This window comes from Rana temporaria, chromosome 8 (assembly GCF_905171775.1).
Source record: "Rana temporaria chromosome 8, aRanTem1.1, whole genome shotgun sequence".
In the NCBI taxonomy this organism is placed as follows: domain Eukaryota; kingdom Metazoa; phylum Chordata; class Amphibia; order Anura; family Ranidae; genus Rana; species Rana temporaria.
The window spans coordinates 151,041,194-151,063,066 of NC_053496.1; the positions used below are offsets into that span (position 1 = coordinate 151,041,194).

The 21,873-nt window shown below is 46.5% G+C and overlaps 15 non-coding genes and 21 pseudogenes across 15 annotated transcripts; all 36 read left to right on the plus strand.

Annotated features, from left to right (window-relative positions):
* The first annotated feature begins 3,833 nt into the window (after positions 1–3,833).
* Positions 3,834–3,952, plus strand: LOC120912643. The gene has a single exon (XR_005743173.1). It is a non-coding gene; the product is annotated as a 5S ribosomal RNA (ribosomal RNA).
* Positions 3,953–4,053: 101 nt separating this feature from the next.
* Positions 4,054–4,175, plus strand: LOC120912385 (annotated as a pseudogene).
* A 101-nt stretch (positions 4,176–4,276) lies between these two features.
* Positions 4,277–4,398, plus strand: LOC120912419 (annotated as a pseudogene).
* A 100-nt stretch (positions 4,399–4,498) lies between these two features.
* Positions 4,499–4,617, plus strand: LOC120912068. The gene has a single exon (XR_005742830.1). It is a non-coding gene; the product is annotated as a 5S ribosomal RNA (ribosomal RNA).
* Positions 4,618–4,717: 100 nt separating this feature from the next.
* Positions 4,718–4,836, plus strand: LOC120912293 (annotated as a pseudogene).
* A 100-nt stretch (positions 4,837–4,936) lies between these two features.
* LOC120912141 lies at positions 4,937–5,055 on the plus strand. Its single transcript, XR_005742900.1, has one exon. It is a non-coding gene; the product is annotated as a 5S ribosomal RNA (ribosomal RNA).
* Positions 5,056–5,156: 101 nt separating this feature from the next.
* Positions 5,157–5,275, plus strand: LOC120912088. The gene has a single exon (XR_005742848.1). It is a non-coding gene; the product is annotated as a 5S ribosomal RNA (ribosomal RNA).
* A 101-nt stretch (positions 5,276–5,376) lies between these two features.
* On the plus strand, positions 5,377–5,495 carry LOC120912388 (annotated as a pseudogene).
* A 100-nt stretch (positions 5,496–5,595) lies between these two features.
* LOC120912378 lies at positions 5,596–5,715 on the plus strand (annotated as a pseudogene).
* A 100-nt stretch (positions 5,716–5,815) lies between these two features.
* On the plus strand, positions 5,816–5,934 carry LOC120911948. Its single transcript, XR_005742715.1, has one exon. It is a non-coding gene; the product is annotated as a 5S ribosomal RNA (ribosomal RNA).
* Positions 5,935–6,034: 100 nt separating this feature from the next.
* LOC120912346 lies at positions 6,035–6,153 on the plus strand (annotated as a pseudogene).
* Positions 6,154–6,459: 306 nt separating this feature from the next.
* LOC120911966 lies at positions 6,460–6,578 on the plus strand. Its single transcript, XR_005742732.1, has one exon. It is a non-coding gene; the product is annotated as a 5S ribosomal RNA (ribosomal RNA).
* Positions 6,579–6,679: 101 nt separating this feature from the next.
* Positions 6,680–6,798, plus strand: LOC120912197. The gene has a single exon (XR_005742953.1). It is a non-coding gene; the product is annotated as a 5S ribosomal RNA (ribosomal RNA).
* Positions 6,799–6,899: 101 nt separating this feature from the next.
* Positions 6,900–7,008, plus strand: LOC120912429 (annotated as a pseudogene).
* Positions 7,009–7,109: 101 nt separating this feature from the next.
* On the plus strand, positions 7,110–7,228 carry LOC120912307 (annotated as a pseudogene).
* A 101-nt stretch (positions 7,229–7,329) lies between these two features.
* LOC120911885 lies at positions 7,330–7,448 on the plus strand. The gene has a single exon (XR_005742654.1). It is a non-coding gene; the product is annotated as a 5S ribosomal RNA (ribosomal RNA).
* Positions 7,449–7,548: 100 nt separating this feature from the next.
* LOC120912418 lies at positions 7,549–7,677 on the plus strand (annotated as a pseudogene).
* A 101-nt stretch (positions 7,678–7,778) lies between these two features.
* Positions 7,779–7,897, plus strand: LOC120912296 (annotated as a pseudogene).
* Positions 7,898–7,998: 101 nt separating this feature from the next.
* On the plus strand, positions 7,999–8,117 carry LOC120911924. Its single transcript, XR_005742692.1, has one exon. It is a non-coding gene; the product is annotated as a 5S ribosomal RNA (ribosomal RNA).
* Positions 8,118–8,217: 100 nt separating this feature from the next.
* On the plus strand, positions 8,218–8,336 carry LOC120912359 (annotated as a pseudogene).
* Positions 8,337–8,436: 100 nt separating this feature from the next.
* LOC120912370 lies at positions 8,437–8,565 on the plus strand (annotated as a pseudogene).
* Positions 8,566–8,665: 100 nt separating this feature from the next.
* On the plus strand, positions 8,666–8,784 carry LOC120912287 (annotated as a pseudogene).
* Positions 8,785–8,885: 101 nt separating this feature from the next.
* Positions 8,886–8,994, plus strand: LOC120912369 (annotated as a pseudogene).
* A 101-nt stretch (positions 8,995–9,095) lies between these two features.
* On the plus strand, positions 9,096–9,214 carry LOC120912312 (annotated as a pseudogene).
* A 101-nt stretch (positions 9,215–9,315) lies between these two features.
* On the plus strand, positions 9,316–9,434 carry LOC120912170. The gene has a single exon (XR_005742927.1). It is a non-coding gene; the product is annotated as a 5S ribosomal RNA (ribosomal RNA).
* A 101-nt stretch (positions 9,435–9,535) lies between these two features.
* LOC120912153 lies at positions 9,536–9,654 on the plus strand. Its single transcript, XR_005742911.1, has one exon. It is a non-coding gene; the product is annotated as a 5S ribosomal RNA (ribosomal RNA).
* Positions 9,655–9,755: 101 nt separating this feature from the next.
* On the plus strand, positions 9,756–9,874 carry LOC120912181. The gene has a single exon (XR_005742938.1). It is a non-coding gene; the product is annotated as a 5S ribosomal RNA (ribosomal RNA).
* A 120-nt stretch (positions 9,875–9,994) lies between these two features.
* LOC120912268 lies at positions 9,995–10,113 on the plus strand. Its single transcript, XR_005743023.1, has one exon. It is a non-coding gene; the product is annotated as a 5S ribosomal RNA (ribosomal RNA).
* A 95-nt stretch (positions 10,114–10,208) lies between these two features.
* On the plus strand, positions 10,209–10,328 carry LOC120912235. Its single transcript, XR_005742990.1, has one exon. It is a non-coding gene; the product is annotated as a 5S ribosomal RNA (ribosomal RNA).
* A 92-nt stretch (positions 10,329–10,420) lies between these two features.
* On the plus strand, positions 10,421–10,539 carry LOC120912288 (annotated as a pseudogene).
* Positions 10,540–10,641: 102 nt separating this feature from the next.
* LOC120912338 lies at positions 10,642–10,760 on the plus strand (annotated as a pseudogene).
* Positions 10,761–10,851: 91 nt separating this feature from the next.
* Positions 10,852–10,960, plus strand: LOC120912441 (annotated as a pseudogene).
* Positions 10,961–11,061: 101 nt separating this feature from the next.
* On the plus strand, positions 11,062–11,180 carry LOC120912286 (annotated as a pseudogene).
* Positions 11,181–11,281: 101 nt separating this feature from the next.
* On the plus strand, positions 11,282–11,400 carry LOC120912310 (annotated as a pseudogene).
* An 8,185-nt stretch (positions 11,401–19,585) lies between these two features.
* LOC120911955 lies at positions 19,586–19,704 on the plus strand. Its single transcript, XR_005742722.1, has one exon. It is a non-coding gene; the product is annotated as a 5S ribosomal RNA (ribosomal RNA).
* Positions 19,705–19,805: 101 nt separating this feature from the next.
* Positions 19,806–19,924, plus strand: LOC120912339 (annotated as a pseudogene).
* The last annotated feature ends 1,949 nt before the right edge of the window (positions 19,925–21,873 follow it).

The following is a 21,873-nucleotide window of genomic DNA, read 5'->3' on the forward strand; positions in this document are numbered from 1 at the left end:
AAAGAAATGTTGGGAGGTTTGGAAGAATCTGAAGACGCTCCCCGGAGCAGGGAAAGTAGGTCAGTGTGCAGTATCAAGAAACTGTTCTCTGGTAGAATGGTGTCAGGAGTGGAGGTATCTTTTGGGTTGTCATGCATTCTGGACAGAGCATCCGGCTTGATATTCTTAGAGCCCGGGCGATAAGTGATGTGGAAGCCGAAACGGGAGAAGAAGAGTGCCCACCGAGCCTGTCGGGGCTTCAATCGCTTGGCTGATCTTAAATATTCCAAGTTTTTATGGTCCGTATAAATTAGCACGGGGTGTGCAGCACCTTCCAATAAATATCTCCACTCTTCCAAAGCGGCCTTGATGGCCAATAACTCACGATCACCTACGTCATAGTTTCTCTCCGCGGGGGAGAGTTTTCGGGAGAAGAATCCTACGGGGTGTATTAGGTCTTTGTCTCCCATGCGTTGGGAGAGAACGGCCCCCACTGCGACTTCGGAGGCGTCTACCTCAAGGAGGAAGGGTAGAGCCGGGTTTGGGTGGCTAAAAATTGGGGCAGTCGTGAAGAATTTCTTTAGCGTGTCGAAGGCTTTTTGTGCCTCAGGATTCCAACGGAAACGGAAGTTTTGTTTTGTAAGCTGTGTAATGGGAGCAACAATGGTAGAGAATCCTTTAATAAAACGTCTATAGAAATTCGCAAAGCCTATAAAACGTTGGACCCCCTTCTTGTCCAGGGGCACTGGCCAGTCCAAAATAGCAGACACTTTCTTGGGGTCCATCTCAATTCCCGTCGGGGAGATCACTAGGCCCAGGAATTGGATGGTTTGCAACTCGAATTCACATTTTTCTGCTTTCGCGTATAGACCGTGTAGGCGAAGACGATTCAAAACCTTCCGGACATGCTCTCGATGTTGATCTAATGAGCCAGAAAAGACCAGGATATCATCCAGGTAGACGATGACAAAAATATCTAAAAAGTCTCTGAACACGTCATTGACAAAATGCTGAAAGGTGGCAGGAGCATTGCATAACCCGAATGGCATGACTAGATACTTGTAGTGACCATACCGAGTACGGAAAGCAGTTTTCCACTCGTCGCTGTCCCTGATGCGAATTAGGTTGTAGGCCCCCCTCAGGTCCAGCTTAGTGAAGATAGTAGCGAATCTTAATTTTTGAAACAGTTCGGGTATCAATGGCAATGGATAACGGTTTTTAACCGTGATGTTATTGAGCTCTCGATAATCGATGCATGGGCGAAGGGTCTGATCCTTTTTGGCGACGAAAAATATTCCAGCACCTGCTGGTGAGGTGGATGGACGAATGAACCCCTTATTTAGGTTCTCGTCGATGTAGATTTTCAGAGCATCTTGTTCCTTCTCGGATAGTGGAAAAATGCGCCCAAAAGGGATCTCGGCCCCAGGAAGTAGTTCTACCGGGCAATCATAGGGGCGATGAGGTGGAAGGGAGTCGGCCCCCTTTTTACTGAACACATCGAGAAACTCATGATAGGGTTCCGGAACAGACTGAAATAAACTGGGGTCGGTGTTCAGACATAACAGAGTCGGAGAGAAACTGGAAGATCCAGGTAGGCAGTGTTCCAGGCAGTAATGGGAAGGAAATCGTAAAGTTCCAGAGACCCAATCAATCTGGGGGTTGTGGACCCGGAGCCAGGGGATGCCAAGGATCACTGGAAACAAGGGTGAAGAAATTACATCCAGAATTAACAATTCTCTATGATTAGCGGAAGTAGAAGCAGGTAGAGGAAGGGTTTCTTGGGTTACTTGACCCGATTTAATGTGGGATCCGTCGGCCAGAAAAACAGAAAGTCTGAAGTCTTTCTTTCGAAGAGGAATGTGGTGCAGACTGGCAAAGGTGGCATCAATAAAACAACTGCAGGCGCCGGAGTCAATAATTGCGTTGACCGGAATCGTTCTTCCTGGGAGCTGCAAAGACAGAGAAAGAGCAAGGTGTGTTGTATTGGTTGAGAGAGTGGAAACGTTGACAGGAACAGAAAAACGACACTTACGCATCTTGATGGGGCAGTTGGCGACATAATGACCAGGCTCACCGCAGTAGAGGCACAGATTTAGCTGCCGACGACGTGTTCGTTCTTCAGGAGGCAGAGTGGGTCGCATGACCCCAAGTTGCATAGGCTCAGAAGTATCAGGAGGAGAGCTGGCCGCACTAGAATGGACGGGTGGTTGGTAGCGAGAAGCAGGCATGGGCGCTTTAGTAGTGACCCATAAAGGGCGACTTAGATGAGAAGATCGCTCTGCTCGTCGCTCTCGTAGGCGTCGGTCAATCTGTATAGATTTATCAATTAATTCCTCCAAGGTATCAGGAACCCCAATACGGGCCAACTCATCCTTTAGGGTTTCTGAAAGTCCCAAACGGAATTGGTGCCGCAGAGCTGCGCTGTTCCACTGGGTGTCCGCACTCCAGCGGCGAAAGTCCGTAACATACTCCTCAACGGCTCGGCGGCCTTGTTGAAGCGCAAGCAGGGCGGCCTCAGCAGTAGCAGTCCGCTGAGGATCGTCATAGAGTTGTGCCATGGCCTGAAAGAAAGCAAGCAGAGTCTCTGTGTTGGTGCCATTTTCCTCCAATAGTTGGTGCGCCCAGGTTAGAGGCTCTCCTTGAAGAAGCGACACCACAAATCCCACCTTTGTGGCTTCTAAGGAAAAAGTCCTAGGTTGGAGGGCAAAATATAATTGGCAGGTATTGCGGAAATTCTGGAATTTGGAGCAGTCCCCGGTGAACCGCTATGGCATCGGAACCCTGGGTTCGGGTGGTAGCATCACTACAGTTGGAGCAGCGGCTGATGAAGACGATCTGGCGGAAGGTTCAGGAGCTGCGTCTCCGGACATATTCTGTACTTGACCTTCCAGTCGCATGTAGCCGTCCTGTAGATTTTTAACAGCTTGGGTGAGAGATGCGAGGTGTTTACAAATCTCCTCCATTGCTGGGGCCACTCCTGAGGGCTCTGACATGGCTGTCTGATACTGTTATGTATCACGTACCTGGTAACCAGAGCCCGGTTGTAGAAGTAGGCCTCTCTTACAGCTCCGGCTTGTGAGCTGCTGGATAGGGAACAGCAGACTCAAGAGCCTGGCGGGGTAGGAGTGCCGGCTGGCTGGATAGATGAGTAGATGTAGACCACTGCTGGAAGTGTAGACTGGAGCTGAAGTAACCGGAAGTAGGGTCTGTGACACTGACAGAAGATTCACAGCAACAACTGAGAAGGCAAGCTGGTTAATAGACAGCAGACGGAAGCAGGATCAAACAAGCCGGATCACATTAGATAGTTCAGATATTCAGATGGGGTAAGCAGGAGAGTCGTCGTGGTACAGGCAGGTAGGTCAGGCAACGGTGGATCAATCAGAGGTAGGTCGATAGCAGCCGAGGTCAGGATCGGAGAGGTGCGGAAGGTCAAACAAGCCGGGTCAAAAGGTAATAGCAGATAATCAGGTTTCTTCAGGTAAACAACGTTCAGAGACTGTAGATCAGACAGCAATGTGCTGGAGCTGTCAGTGTCCATTTAAAGCCGTTTTTGGCGCCAAGGAGTCAGCGCGCACGCCCCGCCGCGCGCGATCCCGCCGTGCACGTGCGCGCGCCGTTAACGCACGCACATCACAGGCGCGCGACGATGTGCAATTGCGCGCCGCTGTTTTAACCCTCTGGAAGGGTTCCGAGATTGAGAGGTGAGTCCCTGACAGGGAGACTGCCTGGGAATATCTGGTGCTGTAGGCTTTCTTTTATTTTTTATTTTTTTGTGGTGGAGTCCTTGAAGCCTTTTTTCTAGTCTTTCTTCCAAGCTATCTTCAAGAGAGTTAAGGCCAGCTATGGTTATCGCCTACGGCCATATCACCCTGACAGCGCCCGATCTCGTCTGATCTCGGAGGCTAAGCAGGGTCGGGCTTGGTTAGTACCTGGATGGGAGACCGCCTGGGAATACCAGGTGCTGTAGGCTTTCTTTTATTTTTTTATTTTTAGTAGTGGAGTCCTTGAAGCCTTTTTTCTAGTCTTTCTTCCAAGCTATCTTCAAGAGAGTTAAGTCCAGCTATGGTTATCGCCGACGGCCACATCACCCTGAAAAAGCGCCCGATCTCGTATGATTCTCGGAGGCTAAGCAGGGTCGGGCCTGGTTACTACCTGGATGGGAGACCGCCTGGGAATACCAGGTGCTGTAGGCTTTCTTTTATTTTTTTATTTTTAGTAGTGGAGTCCTTGAAGCCTTTTTTCTAGTCTTTCTTCCAAGCTATCTTCAAGAGAGTTAAGTCCAGCTATGGTTATCGCCGACGGCCACATCACCCTGAAAAAGCGCCCGATCTCGTATGATTCTCGGAGGCTAAGCAGGGTCGGGCCTGGTTACTACCTGGATGGGAGACCGCCTGGCAATACCAGGTGCTGTAGGCTTTCTTTTATTTTTTTATTTTTTGCAGTGGAGTTCTTGAAGCTTTTTTCTAGTCTTTCTTCCAAGCTATCTTCAAGAGAGTTAAGGCCAGCGATGGTTATCGCCTACGGCCACATCACCCTAAAAGCGCCTGATCTCGTCTGATCTCGGAGGCTAAGCAGGGTCGGGCCTGGTTAGTACCTGGATGGGAGACCGCCTGGGAATACCAGGTGCTGTAGGCTTTCTTTTCTTTTCTTTTTTTTGTGGTGGAATCCTTGAAGCCTTTTTTCTAGTCTTTCTTCCAAGCTATCTTCAAGAGAGTAAAGGCCAGCTATGGTTATTGCCTACGGCCACATCACCCTGAAAGCGCCCGATCTCGTCTGACCTCAGAGGCAAAGCAGGGTCGGGCCTGGATACTACCAGGATGGGAGACCGCCTGGGAATACCAGGTGCTGTAGGCTTTCTTTTATTTTTTATTTTTTTGTGGTGGAGTCCTTGAAGCCTTTTTTCTAGTCTTTCTTCCAAGCTATCTTCAAGAGAGTTAGGGCAGCGATGGTTATCCCCTACGGCCATATCACCCTGACAGTGCCCGATCCTGTCTGATCTCGGAGGCTAAGCAGGGTCGGGCCTGGTTAGTACCTGGATGGGAGACCGCCTGGGAATACCAGGTGCTGTAGGCTTTCTTTTATTTTTTTATTTTTTGTAGTGGAGTCCTTGAAGCCTTTTATCTAGTCTTTCTTCCAAGCTATCTTCAAGAGAGTTAAGGCCAGCTATGGTTATCGCCTACGGCCACATCACCCTGAAAGCACCCGATCTCGTCTGATCTCGGAGGCTAAGCAGGGTCGTGCCTGGTCAGTACCTGGATGGGAGACTGCCTGGGAATATCTGGTGCTGTAGGCTTTCTTTTATTTTTTATTTTTTTGTGGTGGAGTCCTTGAAGCCTGTTTTCTAGTCTTTCTTCCAAGCTATCTTCAAGAGAGTTAAGGCCAGCGATGGTTATCGCCTACGGCCATATCACCCTGACAGCGCCCGATCTCGTCTGATCTTGGAGGCTAAGCAGGGTCGGGCCTGGTTACTACCTGGATGGGAGACTGCCTGGCAATACCGGGTGCTGAAGGCTTTCTTTTATTTATTTATTTTTTGTAGTGGAGTTCTTGAAGCTTTTTTCTAGTCTTTCTTCCAAGCTATCTTCAAGAGAGTTAAGGCCAGCTATGGTTATCGCCTACAGCCACATCACCCTGAAGGCACCTGATTTCATCTGATTATCGGAGGCTAAACAGGGTCGGGCCTGGTTACTACCTGGATGGGGGACCGCCTGGGAATACCAGGTGCTGTAGGCTTTATTTTATTTTTTTATTTTTTGTAGTGGAGTTCTTGAAGCTTTTTTCTAGTCTTTCCTCCAAGCTATCTTCAAGAGAGTTAAGGCCAGCTATGGTTATCGCCTACGGCCACATTACCCTGAAAGCGCCTGATCTCGTCTGATCTCAGAGGCTAAGCAGGGTTGGGCCTGGTTAGTACCTGGATGGGAGACCGCCTGGGAATGCCAGGTGCTGTAGGCTTTCTTTTATCTTTATTTTTTTGTGGTGGAGTCCTTGAAGCCTTTTTTCTAGTCATTCTTCCAAGCTATCTTCAAGAGAGTTAAGGCCAGCTATGGTTATCACCTACGGCCACATCACCCTGAAAGCGCTTGATCTCGTCTGATCTCGGAGGCTAAGCAGGGTTGGGCCTGGTTAGTATCTGGATGGGAGACCGCTTCGGAATACTAGGTGCTGTAGGCTTTCTTTTATTTTTTTATTTTTTGTAGTGGAGTTCTTGAAGCTTTTTTCTAGTCTTTCTTCCAAGCTATCTTCAAGAGAGTAAAGGCCAGCCATGGTTATCGCCTACGGCCACATCACCCTGAAAGCGTCTGATCTCGGAGGCAAAGCAGGTTCGTGCCTTGTTAGTACCTGGATGGGAGACCGCCTGGGAATACCAGGTGCTGTAGGCTTTTTTTTTTTTTTTTTTTGTGGTGTAGTCCTTCAAGCCTTTTTTCTAGTCTTTCTTCCAAGCTATATTCAAGAGAGTTAAGGCCAGCTATGGTTATTGCCTACGGCCACATCACCCTGAAAGCGCCCGATCTTGTCTGATCTCGGAGGCTAAGCGGGGTTGGGCCTGGTTAGTACCTGGATGGGAGACCGCCTGGGAATACCAGGTGCTGTAGGCTTTCTTTTATCTTTATTTTTTTTGTGGTGGAGTCCTTGAAACCTTTTTTCTAGTCTTTCTTCCAAGCTATCTTCAAGAGAGTTAAGGCCAGCTATGGTTATCGCCTATGGCCACATCACCCTGAAAGCGCCCGATCTCGTCTGATCTCGGAGGCCAAGCAGGGTTGGGCCTGGTTAGTACCTGGATGGGAGAGCGCCTGGGAATACCAGGTGCTGTAGGCTTTCTTTTATTTTTTTATTTTTTGTAGTGGAGTCCTTGAAGCCTTTTTTCTAGTCTTTCTTCCAAGCTATCTTCAAGAGAGTAAAGGCCAGCCATGGTTATCGCCTACGGCCACATCACCCTGAAAGCGTCTGATCTCAGAGGCTAAGCAGGTTCGTGCCTTGTTAGTACCTGGATGGGAGACCGCCTGGGAATACCAGGTGCTGTAGGCTTTCTTTTATTTTTTTATTTTTTGTAGTGGAGTCCTTGAAGCCTTTTTTCTAGTCTTTCTTCCAAGCTATCTTCAAGAGAGTTAAGGCCAGCTATGGTTATCGCCTACAGCCACATCACCCTGAAAACGCCTGATCTCGTCTGATCTCGGAGGCTTAGCAGGGTCGGGTCTGGTAAGTACCTGGATGGGAGACCGCCTGGGAATACCAGGTGCTGTAGGCTTTCTTTTATCTTCATTTTTTTTGTGGTGTAGTCCTTGAAGCCTTTTTTCTAGTCTTTCTTCCAAGCTATCTTCAAGAGAGTTAAGGCCAGCTGTGGTTATTGCCTACGGCCACATCACCCTGAAAGCGCCCGATCTCGTCTGATCTCGGAGGCTAAGTGGGGTTGGGCCTGGTTAGTACCTGGATGGGAGACCGCCTGGGAATACCAGGTGCTGTAGGCTTTCTTTTATTTTTTTATTTTTTGTAGTGGAGTTCTTGAAGCTTTTTTCTAGTCTTTCTTCCAAGCTATCTTCAAGAGAGTTAAGGCCAGCTAAAGTTTTAGCCTATGGGCACATAACCCTGAAAGTGCCTGATCTCGTCTGATCTCGTCTGATCTCGGAGGCTAAGCAGGGTCGGGCCTGGTTAGTACCTGAATGGGAGACCGCGTGGGAATACCAGGTGCTGTAGGCTTTCCTTTATTTTTTATTTTTTTGTGGTGGAGTCCTTGAAGCCTTTTTTCTAGTCTTTCTTCCAAGCTATCTTCAAGAGAGTTAAGGCCAGCTATGGTTATCGCCTATGGCCACATCACCCTGAAAGCGCCCGATCTCGTCTGATCTCACAGGCCAAGCAGGGTTGGGCCTGGTTAGTACCTGGATGGGAGACCGCCTGGGAATACCAGGTGCTGTAGGCTTTCTTTTATTTTTTTATTTTTTGTAGTGGAGTCCTTGAAGCCTTTTTTCTAGTCTTTCTTCCAAGCTATCTTCAAGAGAGTTAAGGCCAGCTGTGGTTATTGCTTACGGCCACATCACCCTGAAAGCGCCCGATCTCGTCTGATCTCGGCGGCTAAGCGGGGTTGGGCCTGGTTAGTACCTGGATGGGAGACCGCCTGGGAATACCAGGTGCTGTAGGCTTTCCTTTATCTTTATTTTTTTGTGGTGGAGTCCTTGAAGCCTTTTTTCTAGTCTTTCTTCCAATCTATCTTCAAGAGAGTTAAGGCCAGCTATGGTTATCACCTACAGCCACATCACCCTGAAAACGCCTGATCTCGTCTGATCTCGAAGGCTAAGCAGGGTCGGGCCTGGTTAGTACATGGGTGGGAGACCGCGTGGAAATACCAGGTGCTGTAGGCTTTCTTTTATTTTTTTATTTTTTGTAGTGGAGTTCTTGAAGCTTTTTTCTAGTCTTTCTTCCAAGCTATCTTCAAGAGAGTTAAGGCCAGCTAAAGTTTTCGCCTATGGCCACATCACCCTGAAAGTGCTTGATCTCGTCTGATCTCGTCTGATCTCGGAGGCTAAGCAGGGTCGGGCCTGGTTAGTACCTGAATGGGAGACCGCGTGGGAATACCAGGTGCTGTAGGCTTTCCTTTATTTTTAATTTTTTTGTGGTGGAGTTCTTGAAGCTTTTTTCTAGTCTTTCTTCCAAGCTATCTTCAAGAGAGTTAAGGCCAGCTATGGTTATCGCCTACAGCCACATCACCCTGAAAACGCCTGATCTCGTCTGATCTCGGAGGCTTAGCAGGGTCGGGTCTGGTTAGTACCTGGATGGGAGACCGCCTGGGAATACCAGGTGCTGTAGGCTTTCTTTTATCTTTATTTTTTTTGTGGTGGAGTCCTTGAAGCCTTTTTTCTAGTCTTTCTTCCAAGCTATCTTCAAGAGAGTTAAGGCCAGCTATAGTTTTTGCCTATGGCCACATCACCCTGAAAGCGCCTGATCTCGGAGGCTAAGCAGGGTTGGGCCTGGTTAGTACCTGGATGGGAGACCGCGTGGGAATACCAGGTGCTGTAGGCTTTCTTTTATTTTTTATTTTTTTGTGGTGGAGACCTTGAAGCCTTTTTTCTAGTCTTTCTTCCAAGCTATCTTCAAGGGAGTTAAGGCCAGCTAAGGTTATCGCCTACGGCCACATCACCCTGAAAGCGCCCGATCTTGTCTGATCTCAGAGGCTAAGCAGGGTTGGGCCTGGTTAGTACCTGGATGGGAGACCGCCTGGCAATACCAGGTGCTGTAGGCTTTCTTTTATCTTTATTTTTCTTGTGGTGGAGTCCTTGAAGCCTTTTTTCTAGTCTTTCTTCCAAGCTATCTTCAAGAGAGTTAAGGCCAGCTATGGTTATCGCCTACGGCCACATCACCCTGAAAGCGCCCAATCTCGTCTGATCTCGGAGGCTAAGCAGGGTCGGGCCTGGTAAGTACCTGGATGGGAGACCGCCTGGGAATGCCAGGTGCTGTAGGCTTTCTTTTATTTTTTTATTTTTTGTGGTGGAGTCCTTGAAGCCTTTTTTCTAGTCTTTCTTCCAAGCTATCTTCAAGAGAGTTAAGGCCAGCTATGGTTTTTGCCTACGGCCACATCACCCTGAAAGCGCCCGATCTCGTCTGATCTCGGAGGCTAAGAAGGGTCGGGCCTGGTTAGTACCTGGATGGGAGACCGCCTGGGAATACCAGGTGCTGTAAGCTTTCTTTTATTTTTTTATTTTTTGTGGTGGAGTCCTTGAAGCCTTTTTTCTAGTCTTTCTTCCAAGCTATCTTCAAGAGAGTTAATGCCAGCTACGGTTATCGCCTACGCCCACATCACCCTGAAAGCGCCCGATCTCGTCTGATCTCAGAGGCTAAGCAGGGTTGGGCCTGGTTAGTACCTGGATGGGAGACCGCCTGGGAATACCAGGTGCTGTAGGCTTTCTTTTATCTTTATTTTTCTTGTGGTGGAGTCCTTGAAGCCTTTTTTCTAGTCTTTCTTCCAAGCTATCTTCAAGAGAGTTAAGGCCAGCTATGGTTATTGCCTACAGCCACGGTTATCGCCTACAGCCACATCACCCTGAAAGCGCCCAATCTCGTCTGATCTCCGAGGCTAAGCAGGGTCGGGCCTGGTTAGTACCTGGATGGGAGACCGCCTGGGAATACCAGGTGCTGTAGGCTTTTTTTTTTTTTTTTTGTGGTGGAGTCCTTGAAGCCTTTTTTCTAGTCTTTCTTCCAAGCTATCTTCAAGAGAGTTAATGCCAGCTACGGTTATCACCTACGGCCACATCACCCTGAAAGCGCCCGATCTCGTCTGATTCTCGGAGGCTAAGCAGGGTCGGGCCTGGTTAGTACCTGGATGGGAGACCGCCTGGGAATACCTGGTGCTGTAGGCTTTCTTTTATTTTTGTAGTGGAGTCCTTGAAGCCTTTTTTCTAGTCTTTCTTCCAAGCTATCTTCAAGAGAGTTAATGCCAGCTATGATTATCGCCTACGGCCACATCACCCTGAAAGCGCCCGATCTCGTCTGATATTGGAGGCTAAGCAGGGTCGGGCCTGGTTACTACCTGGATGGGAGACCGCCTGGGAATACCAGGTGCTGTAGGCTTTCTTTTATTTTTTTTTATTTTTTTGGTGGAGTCCTTGAAGCCTTCTTTCTAGTCTTTCTTCCAAGCTACCTTCAAGAGAGTTAAGGCCAGCTATGGTTATTACCTACGGCCACATCACCCTGAAAGCGCCTGATCTCGTCTGATCTCGGAGGCTAAGCAGGGACGGGCCTGGTTACTTCCTGGATGGGAGACCGCCTGGGAATACCAGGTGCTGTAGGCTTTGTTTTATTTTTGTGGTGGAGTTCTTGAAGCTTTTTTCTAGTCTTTCTTCCACGCTATCTTCAAGATAGTTAAGGCCAGCTATGGTAATCACCTACGGCCACAACACCCTGAAAGTGCCTGATCTTGGAGGCTAAGCAGGGTCGGACCTGGTTAGTACCTGGATGGGAGACCGCTTGGGAATACCGGGTGCTGTAGGCTTTCTTTTATTTTTTATTTGTTTGTGGTGGAGTCCTTGAAGCCTTTTTTCTAGTCTTTCTTCCAAGCTATCTTCAAGAGAGTTAAGGCCAGCTTTGGTTATCGCCTACGGCCACATCACCCTGAAAGCGCCCGATCTCGTCTGATCTCAGAGGCTAAGTAGCGTCGGGCCTGGTTAGTACCTGGATGGGAGACCGCCTGGGAATACCAGGTGCTGTAGGCTTTCTTTTATCTTTATTTTTTTTTTGGTGGAGTCCTTGAAGCCTTTTTTCTAGTCTTTCTTCCAAGCTATCTTCAAGAGAGTTAAGGCCAGCTATGGTTATCGCCTATGGCTACATCACCCTGTAAGCGCCAGATCTCATCTGATCTCGGAAGCTAAGCAGGATCGGGCATGGTTAGTACCTGGATGGGAGACCACCTGGGAATACCGGGTGCTGTAGGCTTTCTTTTATTTATTTTATTTTTTATTTTTTTAAATTCTTTATTTTATATGTTTTTTTTTTCACATTTAATTTCTCCTTATACACACATATATAGCCAAGTTTAACTGTACACAATTTGACACTTTCCTTTGAACAATTACACATTGATCATAGTACCTCTTAACAGAATTCCAAGAGTCTACTTTCGTGTCCACTGTTTATAGCTATATCATAAAATGCTCCCTATTCTCCCAAAACTACCCTTCCTCTACCTCCCTCTTCCCTCCCCCCCCATGTACCTCCTCCCACAAAATAAAATAACAAACAAAAAAAAAAAAAAGAGAAAGACCCCTCTCCCCCGACTCCCCCCCCCCTCAGGAGCCTCGTTCTCTGTATCTTATATATGGGGTCCATACCTGACTATACTTCTCCTCTTGTTCTCTTATTCCCATCGTCAGATGCTCCATCTGCTGAATTTCTGTTACTCTCCCTAGCCATTGTTGTCTGGTCGGTGTAGCTGTACTTTTCCATAAAATTGGAATACATGCCCTTGCTGCTGTCAATAGGTGTCTAATCAGGGAATTTTTAAACGTTGCCAGGGAGATTGGGAGGTCAAATAGTAGATACGTTGCTGGAATATCTCCCATATCAACCTCTGTGATTTCTTTTACCGTGTCGGTGACCATTTTCCAGAAATCTTTCAACTTTGCACACTCCCAGAATACATGTAACATGGTACCCTCCCCTTCTCCGCATCGCCAGCAGCGGTCTGATGTTTCAGGGAATATCCGTTTTAGTGCGACCGGAGTTTTGTACCATCTAGTTAAGATCTCATATCCCCCCTCCTGGTATCTAGTAGCGAGAGAGGCTTTGTGTGCAAAGTTGAAGATTCCCGTTTTCTGTGTCTCTGAGAATTTAATCCCCAGTTCTTTTTCCCAGGCTAATATGAATGGAAGTTCTTTTGGGGCTACTACCTCTCCCAGGAGAGTATACATCACCGACAGACCATGTCTCAGCGAGTCGCCCTTCAGACATAATTCCTCGTATCTTGAGAGATCTCTAGCCGCGGTACCTTGTGGATTCATTGCTCTAATAGCTGCTTTTAATTGATTTAGTCTCATTGGGTCTATTTCTCTCCTAAATACCTCTTCCATCTCTCCCCCTCTCATCCTTCGATTCTCGTCTTCAAAATTTATTAGCCTACTCATTCCTGAGCATCTTAGATTGTTGAAATGTAAATCTGTGAGGCCCACCTGAAATCTAGGATTACCTAGTACCGGTACCAGTGGACTTGGGTATTCCGAGATTTTGGTTTTCTTAAATATCTTTTTCATGACTCGTAGTGTGGGTCCTATTGTAGGATGTTTTTTCACCTCTTGTGGAATATCTTCCTCATGGATCCACGCCATTCCCTCCAGGGGAATGTTCGTGATTTTCTGCTCCATGAGGATCCATGGTTTAGTCTTCTGTTGGACACACCACTCTACCACCCTTGCCATATGGGAAGCGTCATGATATCCCATTGGGTCAGGTAAGCCCATCCCTCCTTTTTCCTTTGGCATCGTCAGGATGTCCCGCCGTATTCTAGGTGCTTTTCCTGCCCAGATGAACTTGGCAAATCTAGTTCTTAAGTCTCTCAAAAACCCCGATGGGATCTTTACCGGAAGGGTCTGAAATACATAAAGTAGTCTTGGCATTACGTTCATTTTTATAATATTGATTCTTCCGAACCACGTAAAGATTTCTTTGTCCCATCTTTGAAAGTCTGCCTTAATCTGCCTTATCAGAGGTACAAAATTTAACTCATAGATTCTTTTAAAATTTTTCGATATCTTTGTTCCCAAGTAAAGTATGTGTGAATCTGTCCACCTAAAAGGAAAATTGGCCGCTAATTGCTGCTGACTCTGCCTATTTACCTCTACTCCCATCGCCTCCGATTTGCTATAATTCACCTTAAAGTTAGAAAGATCTCCATATTGCTTTATCTCCTTCAATATGGATGGTAGAGATAATTCCGGGGTTGTTAATGAAAATAGCAGATCGTCTGCGAATGCAGCAACTTTGTACTCTGATCCTTTGACCCTGAGTCCTCTTATATCTCTATTTGCACGAATGGTTCTCAGAAATGGTTCTAAGATGAGGATGAAGATAGTCGGAGATAGTGGGCATCCTTGCCTTGTCCCATTTCTTATTGGGAATGGATCAGACATTACCTCGTTCACCTTCACCCTTGCCGTCGGGCAAGAGTAGAGGCCTGCGATCCAATTTAACATCCCTCCTCCCAGCCGTATGTATTGTAGTGTAGCTCTCAAGAATCCCCAGTCCACCCTATCAAAAGCTTTCTCTGCGTCAGTTGATACTAAAACCAGAGGATTTTGATAGAGTTGGGACATGTAGATGGTGCTTAACACTCGTTGTTTATTCTCCCTCCCTTCTCTTCCAGGGGTGAAGCCAACCTGGTCTGGGTGTATTAGGGAGGGTATATGAGTCACTAGTCTGTTTGCAATTATTTTTGAGAAAATCTTTAAATCTGTGTTCAATAGGGATATTGGCCGGTAACTAGGGCATAGTGTCGGATCTTTCCCCTCCTTAGGAATTACGGCTATGTGTGCCCCCAATGTTTCTTTGAGCATCTGTTGTCCTTCCTTTAGTGAATTAAAGGCCTCTAAGAATTTGGGTGCTAGTTGTTCAAAAAAAGTTTTATAGTATAATAATGTATCTGGACCCGGAGATTTGCCTGGTTTCATTTCTTTAATTACTTCTAAAAGTTCCTCTGATGTTATTAACCCCTCCATACTGGCAGCGATTTCTTCTGAAAATTTTGGCATGCCTGATTCTTTTAGGTATTCCTTTACTCTCTTCTCCCTGCTCTGATTCCTCTCCGCTGTCGGTTCGCTCTCCAGCTGGTACAGTCCGCTATAATATTCTCTAAAGGCATTTGCTATTGTCTGTGATGAGCTAACTAATTTATCTCCCTGTATTTTTATTTTTTCAATGTAGTTTTTAGCTCTTGTTTCTCTCAGTGCGTTTGCCAACATCCTGCTTGGTTTGTTCCCGTATTCGTAGTAAGCCCTCCGGCATCTGCTTAATTTAGCCCTCGCTTTGTCCATAAGTATCAGATTTAACTTATCTCGAAGGAGCGTTAATCTCTCTTCGGTCTGTTCCTTTTGCGACCTCTTATGTTCGTTTTCTAATATTCGGATCTCCCCAAGCAGAAGGTCTAGCATTGCGTTGAGAGATCTCTTTCTCTGAGCTCCTAGTGAAATGAGAATGCCTCTCAAATAGCACTTATGTGCCTCCCAGTTACATAGCGGTGATGTATCTTCATCTTTGTTTACTGTGAAAAACATTTATATTACCTGCTTTATCTTACCCTCGTAATCTGGATCTTTGATTAATGTTTCATTGAGCCTCCAGTTACATTCCCTGGGACCTGCTTTCCCCCAATCCATAACGCAGCTGACTGGGGCATGGTCTGACGTTGAAAAAGAACCCATTGAGGTTTCTCTTAAATTTAACAATATACTTTGTTCCAGGAATATGTAATCGATCCTAGTGTATGTTTTATGTTTTGATGAGTAGAAACTGTAATCTCTGTCATGAGTGTGTAGTGTCCTCCAGGTATCTATTAAATGTAGGTCCTGTAATATTTTTCTTGCTTTTCTCAGTTTTATATTATATATATTATAGGAACCCTTGGAGGAATCCAATCTAGGATCTAGAACCATGTTCATATCTCCCCCCCAAATCAAGACCCCCTCTTTCTTTTGATTTACAATCTCAGCAAATTTTTCCAACGTCGAGACCGGGTCTTCGTTTGGGAGGTAGACATTTACTAAAGTGACCTTTTGCTCATTTAATGTACCCTTTACCAAAAGGAATCTTCCTTCCTCGTCGGCCTCTACTTTTGATTCCTTCCATCTTATACTTTTGGCTATCAGGATCGCTACTCCATTAGCTTTAGAGGTCTGCGAGGCTCCCATATAAACTACTGGAAATTTTTGACTCTTTATCTTTGGGATCTTATCTTTCCTAAAATGTGTTTCTTGCAGAAACACAATTTGTGATTTTAGTCTCCCTAGTTCCATTATTATTTTTGATCTTTTTTCTGGGATATTTAACCCTTTCACATTATAAGTAGTAATGCTTATTCTATCCATGATGCCTCTTCCTCTCCTCTCCCCTCGTATTCCCCCCTATAGCTTCCACTATAGGTAGCGGGCTCCAGTGAGGAGGGGGGACGGGGGGTGAGGCTGAGAGAGACCCCGGGGAAGAAAGAGAGAGGAGAGAAGGGAGAAAAAAAGAGAAAAAAGAGAAAAAAAATAGATAAATAAATAAATTAAATAATAATAAATTAAAAAAAAAAAAAAAAAACACAACCCCTCTTCCCCCTAGTAGCCCAGGTTCTAGTCCTCCGTTCGAGTACCTGGGTAATCCTTACTTCCCACTTCCATGGTGTCCCTTAAATTAGGGGCAACCCTCGGTCAATGTGGGAGAAAAAAAAAAATTATGCAAAAAATGTTAAAAAAAAACAAAACAAAAAAACCCTCCCCTGAGCGTCTCCGACTTACCTCCACCAGGAGGAGAGGCGCTCTAATGGGGAAACGTATAGGAGCACTACGGAGAGACACGCCTTCTGCCCGTCCGGGAGTACCACTTCAATAATTAATGATTCTATTTCCCCCCCCATGGGTCCCCCCCTGCCCCTACATAGGAAGGGGGGGGTAACCCACCCCCCCAAGACAACCCCACAGTTTAAGAGCGAATCCATTTCCCCAGCAAACATCACAATAATATCTACAGGCTTGTCATATGGCAATAAGACATGCATATTGTACAGGAGAAAAAAAAAAAAAAAAAGAGAGCCCCCCCACTGTTATCCCCTGGACCCCTCCAAACGGACCCCATTATGAGATAACCTATACATTTTCTTTTTCCTCAAAATATAATCCTGACTTCTTGTTGCTCAGATAGTCCTTCGGTCCTCCCAATCTCTTCTATCTTATCTCCCTCTTCCCCTCCATCTCTTTGTCCCTTAATATCCTCCTCTCTCTCCCCCCTCGCATGTCTTAATGTTCAGCATATAGGTCTTCTGACACTTTCATGTCTTGCTTCCTTGCTTCCTTTTCCTAATCACCCCTCTTCCCTGCTCCCCTTCCCACCTAAGTCTTAGGTCCCCCCCTCCCCCCCCTCCGCCCTCCCTTCTCCCGATTGGCTGTGAAAAAATCAAAACCCATCCACTCCAAAAAAAAAAATATTTTTTATAGTGAAGTGTAAGAAAAAGGAGAGGAATATATTTTATATTAATATACTCTGTGAAGAAAGACCCCTGATAGGACCTCCTGCTAAACCTAGTGTCCGCTATTTAAGTGATATTAAGTGATAACACCCATATTAGGTGTATTATGTGTTTATATATGAGTACATATGCCTACGCACCCATATAACCCTGCTATAAAATTAAGTGTCGCATGTTCTGTAATAACTACCAGTGTTGAGTACTATAAGTGCTGTGAGAACTATAAATCTATAGAGTATAAATGTGTATGGTGAAAGACAAAAAAAAAAAAAATACAAAAGTTCCCCTTTCCTTCCCTTACCCCCCTCCCCCCTCCCCTCTTACCCCAAAAAAAAACCCATCCCTCTCCCATACCTTCCCACCCCCCCCCCCCCACTCCATTCCTCCCCCTCCACTCCACCCCCACCCTCAGTCCCATCCCCCCCCTAGAACCCCCCCCTAGGACCTAGGCATCTATAGTTCACTCTAAGGGAAAAGATAACAACATAGTTCACAACGATTAGCATTCACATTATGCTGAATTTGGCTGGGGGAAAAAAGAAGGAAAATAAGAAAAGAAAAGAAAAAAAATTCCAACATATAACAATAAACAGATTTTCTTCAAAGCTTTGCTGCCCAGATCTAATGTTTATATGAAAAATGAAAATTAGTCACATGTCATCCCAAAAAATGGGGATCAGGGGAGAGGGAAAAAAAAAAAAAAAAAAACCCCCATACGAGACCATGGGAGACCATGAGAGACGGCGAAGGCACGCCCCCAGAAAAAAAAAATAAAAAAAAAAGGGGGCCCTCTATTGTGGATCCTTCCAGTCCCTTCCAGTCCCTTCTTCCAGGGGGGCTCTATGCTTATATACCTACTAGTTCTGTGTAATGTAATGTCTATCACTCCAGTTCTGTATTCTTATATTTCCATTCTTAATCGCTATAGTTCATTAGTAGCTCACCCCTTTTGCTATAGGTAATTCCAGCCAATTAGGCACCTCTATTGGATCTGAGTTTAAAAATTCAAACAGTGTAGATAGCTGAGATGGCTCGTTCAAATGGAAACTCCTTCCTTCCCTTTTCACAATTACTGCCAATGGGAACCCCCACTGGTATGTGGCTCCTTTACTTCGTATATGGTCCAACAGGGGCTTTAACATGCGCCTTCTAAGTTTTGTTTGCCAGCACAGGTCTGGAAATACCTGTATGTCTGCGCCCTCCCAGACCCCCGCCAGGCCCTCTTTCCAAGCCACTCTTAGTATCTCCTCCTTGATTCTATAGAAGTGGACCCTATATAACACATCTCGGGGGTTATTCTGATCAGGTTGTCGAAATGTAGGGACTTTATGTATTCTGTCCAGTTCGAGCGGCGTATCTGGAGGATTCTTTAACCAGTTCCCGACCCCCGCATGTACATATACGTCCACAATATGGCACGTACAGGCACATGGGCGTACACGTACGTCCTCGCCTATTAGCGGGTGGGGGGTCCGATCGGGACCCCCCCGCTACATGCGGAGGTCGGGTCCGCTCGGGGAGCGATCCGGGACCACGGCGCGGCTATTTGTTTATAGCCGCTCCGTCGCGATCGCTCCCCGGAGCTGAAGAACGGGGAGAGCCGTGTGTAAACACGGCTTCTCCGTCCTTCACTATGGCGGCGCATCGATCGCGTCATTCCCTTTATAGGGAAGACACGATCGATGACGTCATTCCTACAGCCACACCCCCAAACAGTTGTAAACACATACTAGGTGCACCCTAACTCCTACAGCGCCACCTGTGGTTAACTCCCAAACTGCAACTGTCATTTTCACAATAAAGAATGCAATTTAAATGCATTTTTTGCTGTGAAAATGACAATGGTCCCAAAAATGTGTCAAAATTGTCCGAAGTGTCCGCCATAATGTCGCAGTCACGAAAAAAATTGCTGATCGCCGCCATTAGTAGTAAAAAAAAAAAAAATAATAAAAATGCAATAAAACTATCCCCTATTTTGTAAACACTATAAATTTTGCGCAAACCAATCGATAAACGCTTATTGCGATTTTTTTTACTAAAAATAGGTAGAAGAATACGTATCGGCCTAAACTGAGGAAAAAAATTTTTTTTATATATGTTTTTGGGGGATATTTATTACAGCAAAAAGTAAAAAATATTGCTTTTTTTTCAAAATTGTCGCTCTATTTTTGTTTATAGCGCAAAAACTAAAAACCGCAGATGTGATCAAATACCACCAAAAGAAAGCTCTATTTGTGGGGAAAAAAAGACGCCAATTTTGTTTGGGAGCCACGTCGCACGACCGCGCAATTGTCTGTTAAAGCGACGCAGTCCCGAACTGTAAAAACACCTTGGGTCTTTAGGCTGCATATTGGTCCGGGGCTTAAGTGGTTAATACTCTATTCAAGATAGTAGTGGTTGCTTCTCTCAATGCCTGACCCTCCAGCTCCTCTGGTACCCCTTTGATCCGTATATTGTTCCTCCTACTTCTGTTATCAGCCTCTTCTGCATGGAGCTGCAGCCTGATCACATGTTGATGTTGGGCCATTACTTTTTCCTCCAAGGCTACCAGCCTGTCATTTACGGAGTTTTGCTGCTTCTCTACCCCTCCTACTTTATGATCCAACATCAGCATTTTTGTGCGTACTTCATCAATTTCTGCCCTCATTATGTCTGTTATATTTGCTACTATTTCCTGTATATCTTCCTTAGTCGGAAGGGCCTGGATAAGTCTACTGAGTTGTTGTATATCTCGGAGGCTAAGCAGGGTCGGGCCTGGTTAGTACCTGGATGTGAGACCGCCTGGGAATACCAGGTGCTGTAGGCTTTCTTTTTTTTTTTTTTTTTTTGTGGTGGAGTCCTTGAAGCCTTTTTTCTAGTCTTTCTTCCAAGCTATCTTCAAGAGAGTTAAGGCCAGCTATGGTTATCGCCTACGGCCACATCACCCTGAAAGCGCCCGATCTCGTCTGATCTCGGAGGCTAAGCAGAGTCGAGCCTGGTTAGTACCAGGATGGGGGACCGCCTGGGAATATCTGGTGCTGTAGGCTTTCTTTTATTTTAAATTTTTTTGTGGTGGAGTCCTTGAAGCCTTTTTTCTAGTCTTTCTTCCAAGCTATCTTCAAGAGAGTTAAGGCCAGCTATGGTTATCGCCTACGGCCACATCACCCTGAAAGCGCCCGATCTCGTCTGATCTCGGAGGCTAAGCAGGGTCGCGCCTGGTTAGTTTCTGTATGGGAGACCGCCTTGGAATACCAGGTGCTGTAGGCTATCTTTTATTTTTTTATTTTTTGTAGTGGAGTTCATGAAGCTTTTTTCTAGTCTTTCTTCCAAGCTATCTTCAAGAGAGTTAAGGCCAGCTGTGGGGGGCGTGACCGGATGCAGGTGAGCATGGTGGAGTGAGTGAGCGTGTGTCCCTGTCTGCTCTCTCTCCCTGTGCGTTAATATTGCCTGGAAGCACAAGCGTTACTTGATGGATACAGGACCTGAGTGACCCGGGCGATACCGTCTCCCTCCCTACGGTAGCACCAGAAGCCTTACAGGTGCTTGGAGCCCGGCTGCGCCCGCACTCTGTGTCCCGCGGAGCGTTGCAGCTCTCTCTTTCATTTTCTTCCCCCTGGCTTAGCGTGGCTGCGCCCCCCCCTCTTCTTACCTGGAGATTGGGTGCAGATCGTGAAGAGACGCGGCGGCAGCGGGGCTCGGATTGCGGCGCTGAGAGAGCTCGGATGCCTTCCTGGAAGCAGTAGAAGCAAGCCCCATAGCGCACGGAGCCTCCCGGAAATCCCGCGAGATTTCGGGTGCCGCGAGAACTCGGGGGGCTAGCCGTGCACCATTGTGAAGCATGACTCTGGGTAAAACAGGGGACAGTGGGGGACCTTGTAGGCGGTGGGCTGATCGTTCCATCATCAACTTCTATACTGCCTGTTACCCCCGAATGAGAGCTGCTGCCAGAGGCTCTCTCCTCCCCTTTTTTTTTGTGGCTAAAGTTTTTTTTTTTTTTTTTTGTGGCTAAAGTCGCATGCAGCCAATTTACTTCCATATGGTGTAATAACTCACTATCATACCTTCCTGCCTATAATTTAGCAGTAAAAAAATATACATAAGGGGGTTTGTACTTTACCCATTGGTCTCATTGGCTCAGCAGCCTAGGATTGATTACCCAGTAAAACACAGCATTATCCCCTGCCTGCTATATTCCCCGCCCCAAGGGTGATGTGATAAGGGCTGTAAATTGCCCCTTAACCTTGCATGCACTACTTGCATCCTTGCAGGTCTTTTTTTTTTGATTTCCCACATAGCGGCGGAAGATTGGCGCTACTGCTGGGCTTAACCTAAGGAGGGGAGAGGAGAGAAGGGAAAAGAAAAACCTAGAGTCATAACATGACCAATACAGCAAATACAGCTAAGAAACGGGGGTTTGAGGACCAACAGCTCCAGGACGGGATGTCAACTACCAGATCTGCCAAGAGCAACCAGGCAGCAGCAGCTGCTAAGTTATTTGCAAATACAGCGTCTAACTCACCAGCAAAAGGTCATCTTCCCCCAGCTACATCACAGGCCAAGCCACAGACGGGATCCGCGTCTGATAGAAGAAGTCAGGGCCCAGCAGCTGCAAAATTAACCAGCACATCCAGTACAGCCAGCGCATCAAGCGTCAAAAATGTGAGTACCAAAGGGCCGGGGGGAGAAATCTGTGGAACTGTAACTTCATCTGCAAACCCGGTAATATCTGCTATGCCTGCGCCCTCAGCAGTCGCAGAGGAGGAACCCACATTAAGGGATGTGTTATGTGCAGTTAACTCGTGTAAGGACTACATAGTCAATTTTGATAACCAGCTAATAAGTCTTAAAGAGGAACTGTTAACTATGAATCAAGAGCTGCAAAAGACTGTGGCAAGGACTAACGAATTGGAGGAAAGATTAAGTGCAGTAGAAGATGCTTTGTATCCCCTTCAGGGTGAACTCAGGGGCTTCAGGAGCAAACAGGCCTCCAAGCAATTAAGTTAGACATAATGGAAAATAGGCTCCGTAGGAACAACGTGAGAGTGATAGGCCTCCCTGAGCGTTGCGAAGGCCCAAATCCCATAGTTTTTATGGAGGGATGGTGCAGGGAAATCATCGGTGCTAGTACTTTATCATCATTTTTCTCTATAGAGAGGGCCCACAGGGTCCCCTTTAAAGCACCTCAGCAAGGGGCGTACCCCAGGCCCATGCTACCG